The sequence below is a fragment of the Lolium rigidum genome, chromosome 7 (genome assembly GCF_022539505.1).
Source record: "Lolium rigidum isolate FL_2022 chromosome 7, APGP_CSIRO_Lrig_0.1, whole genome shotgun sequence".
NCBI classification, from domain to species: domain Eukaryota; kingdom Viridiplantae; phylum Streptophyta; class Magnoliopsida; order Poales; family Poaceae; genus Lolium; species Lolium rigidum.
Window position 1 is genome coordinate 66,843,058 of NC_061514.1, and position 3,852 is coordinate 66,846,909.

The following is a 3,852-nucleotide window of genomic DNA, read 5'->3' on the forward strand; positions in this document are numbered from 1 at the left end:
TTGCGCTGGGCACTCTGGGCCGAGAAACTGGGCCGGCCTACATGTTTCAACCCTAGTTAACTTGTGAAATCGCACCAAATGCAATACTGGCATGAAAGTCTGATGCACAAAAGATGTTCAGTTGCCCATCTTAAAATATGAAACCATCAGTTGTCTTCGATCTTGATGGGGGTGTGAGCAGATAGCTGGCTTGATTATCTCTGCTCTAAACTCCCCAATTGTATATATATATATAGTACTAGCTTGAAATAACGAGATGTTGTTTCAGTGGATCTCCTCCATTTGTTATGAATCACTCGGAATCTCTGGTTATGTCCATGAAAAAACATTGCCACTTGCTCTTCAATACAACAATGGGTGCTATCTTGCAACCCCTAACCCATGAATGTGTTCACCAAAAAGGGGATATTTTCATCCTCAACATCTGGATAACATCTACATCGTTGTTGTTAGACGTAGTTCAGATTTTCCATCCGCTCTCTTTCACGCTCGAACATTGGATCATAGGTGATAGTCGGCCCGGCATTGCGACAAACCGCTCGCTCTAGGATCACAAACATCCAAACATGGATCACAATGAGCACATCCGTGTGAATGAAAAACTTCTGCGGCTCATCCTATTTTACTTGGTATTGCGTACAGAGAACGGCAAATTCAGCTAATAACGGCAATATCGGCTTAAGTTCTAATGGTTTCGACGGGTAGAGGTGCTTACAACCTTGCTTGAATCTGGTGCCATGGTGTCGTTGGCGGAAAAAACGGGGGAAAGATGGTGCTCCACACGAAGCGAGGTCGCCGTTGCCGCTAATCTGCAAACCCCGTCGCCCAGGGGACGCGAAATGGGAGGGTGACAGAGTCAGTGTGGCAGATCTGCTTAGTACGACCTGCTGGTACCGTAGATCTAAATTGACGCCGCCGCCTTCCCTGTCCGAGAAGGAAAATAGAGTCTGGTCTCTTCACCAACTGAGGTGACCCACTATGGGGTGCGGTAAGCCTACTTTTCGCGTCATACCGGCAGACCAATTTTCCCCCTCCTACCATCTTCCTCTGCACCCGCACGTTCCCCCGCGCGCCTGACTTCCCTCCATTTGCGCCCTCCAGCGCATGTTCGATGCATGTAAAATGCATACATGATCTTTGCACTTTATTGCCACATATTACCACCTATGTGCATCTTATATAATGTTATTGCATGTTTTATATTATTTTAAGGGATTGTTATCACCGGAATTTGACCAGGTTAGAGGTGGGCCGTGATCAAGATGGGCTTAAAGATTATACACGGAAGAAATATGTGAATCGGCCTTGTATGTAAAGTTTGGGCTAGCATGCCCGTGTATCTGTACCATAGTAGGATACGTATCGGTTAGGAGTTAGAGTTTTACCCGTGCACGGTTAGGTGCACGCCTGAATTAGAAAGTCCCTTGGACTATAAATATGTATCTAGGGTTTATGAAATAAACAACAACCAACGTTCAACACAAACAAATCTCGGCGCATCGCCAACTCCTTCGTCTCGAGGGTTTCTCCGGTAAGCACCATGCTGCCTAGATCGCATCTTGCGATCTAGGCAAGACAAGCCTACCCACGTTGTTCATGCGTTGCTCGTGCTCTGAAGCCTTTTTGATGGCGAGCAACGTAGTTATCTTAGATGTGTTAAGGTTAGCATTGTTCTTCGTATCATATGCTGTTGTAGTGCAACCCTTATACATCTAGCCGCCCTTACACCTATCTTAGGTGTAGGAACGGCACCCCGCTTGATCATAGTTTAGTAGATCCGATCCGTTACGGTTGCTCCTTGTTCTGCAAGGATTAGTTTAACATCCACAATAGTTAGGCCCTACAAAGGGTTGGAGGATCCAGCGGCGTGTAGGGTGTAGTTTGCTAGCCCTAGACAGGATGTTCCGGGGATCAACCTCGTGTTGGTTTTTAGGCCCTGTCTAGGATCGGCTTACGATCACCGTGCGCGAGCGCGAGGCCCAATCGTGAGTAGGATGATCCGATTATGTGGTGAAAACCCTAAATCGTCGTAGATCGCATTAGCTTTATCTTGATCAAGCGGGACCACCATATATTCGGACACCTTGTACGAATCATGGGTGGATCGGCTCTTTGAGCCGATTCACGAGATAACCCGAGAGCCGATCGAGGCTCGTATTTAACGTTTACGTGTATGCCATGCAGGAAATAAGCGAGGCATCATCCAACACCTTCCCCGACCAGGTATAGGTCAGGTGGCACGCCCTTGCGATAGCATCGGACGTGTGACCAGGAGGCTTTGCGGGCCGTCGCTCCGAGGGACCGGGGCCAGCCGCAGCCCTAGTTGTTCCCGGCTCTACCGTGTTGCCGGTCGCTGCCCGCCGGTGGGTTTCGACCGCAACACATTCGGCACGCCCGGTGGGACAATCTTCGACATCCACCGCATCGCCATCTACATCCGAGATGGCGGAAAGCACTCCGGTCAAGTACGAGGATCTGACTGACGAGCTCAAGAAGAAGCATGACGAAATCAAGGCAGTCCTCGAAGCCGAACTCATCGGCTCTTTCCACAGAACCCACTCCCATGGCATCAACATGGTAGAACTTGGGTACCGCCCTGGCAAGGGTAGCGATGAGGGCAGCTGCTCTCATAGCAAGGATGAAGAGGGAGCCGGTCCACGCGACCGGCCCCGACATTGCCACAAGATCCTGGTGATGATCAAGATGGAGGCCGATTCTAGCGATCGGACCGTATTATCCGCACCACCGGCTCTCCCAGTATTTGGCGTCGACCTCACGGGTGATGGAAAGCTGGGGTATGGGTTCACCTCGGCTGATGAGCTAGAGGAAGTCGACATCGGCCCCGGGGATAAGCCGCGACCAACTTTTATCAGCAAGAAGCTAGATCCACAGCTTAGGAGTCAAATGATTGCTCTATTGAAAGAATACCCAGATTGCTTTGTGATACGTCTCCGACGTATCGATAATTTCTTATGTTCTATGCCATATTATTGATGATACCTACATGTTTTATGCACACTTTATGTCATATTCGTGCATTTTCTGGAACTAACCTATTAACAAGATGCCGAAGTGCCGGTTCTCGTTTCTCGCCGTTTTTGGTTTCGTAAATCCTAGTAACGAAATATTCTCGAATTGGACGAAACGAAGACCCAGGGGCCTATTTTTCCACGGAGCTTCCGGAAGACCGAAGAACATACGAAGTGGGGCCACGAGGTGGCGACACCACAAGGCGGCGCGGCCTAGGGGGCCCGCGCCGCCCTATGGTGTGGCCCCCTCGTCCGGCCCCCGACTCGCCCTTCCGCCTACTTAAAGCCTCCGTCGCGAAACCCCCGAGGCGAAAAACCACGATACGGAAAACCTCATCGAGACGCCGCCGCCGCCGATCCCATCTCGGGGGATTCCGGAGATCTCCTCCGCACCCTCGCCGGAGAGGGGATTCATTTCCCGGAGGACTCTACACCGCCATGGTCGCTCTCGGAGTGATGAGTGAGTAGTTCACCCCTGGACTATGGGTCCATAGCAGTAGCTAGATGGTTGTCTTCTCCTCATTGTGCTTTATTGTAGGATCTTGTGAGCTGCCTAACATGATCAAGATCATCTATCTGTAATACTCTATGTTGTGTTTGTCGGGATCCGATGGATAGAGAATACCATGTCATGTTAATTATCAAGTTATTACATATGTGTTGTTTATGATCTTGCATGCTCTCCGTTACTAGTAGAGGCTCTGGCCAAGTTTTTACTTTTAACTCCAAGAGGGAGTATTTATGCTCGATAGTGGGTTCATGCCCGCATTGACACCGGGACAAGGTGACGAAAGTTCTAAGGTTGTGTTGTGTTGTTGCCACT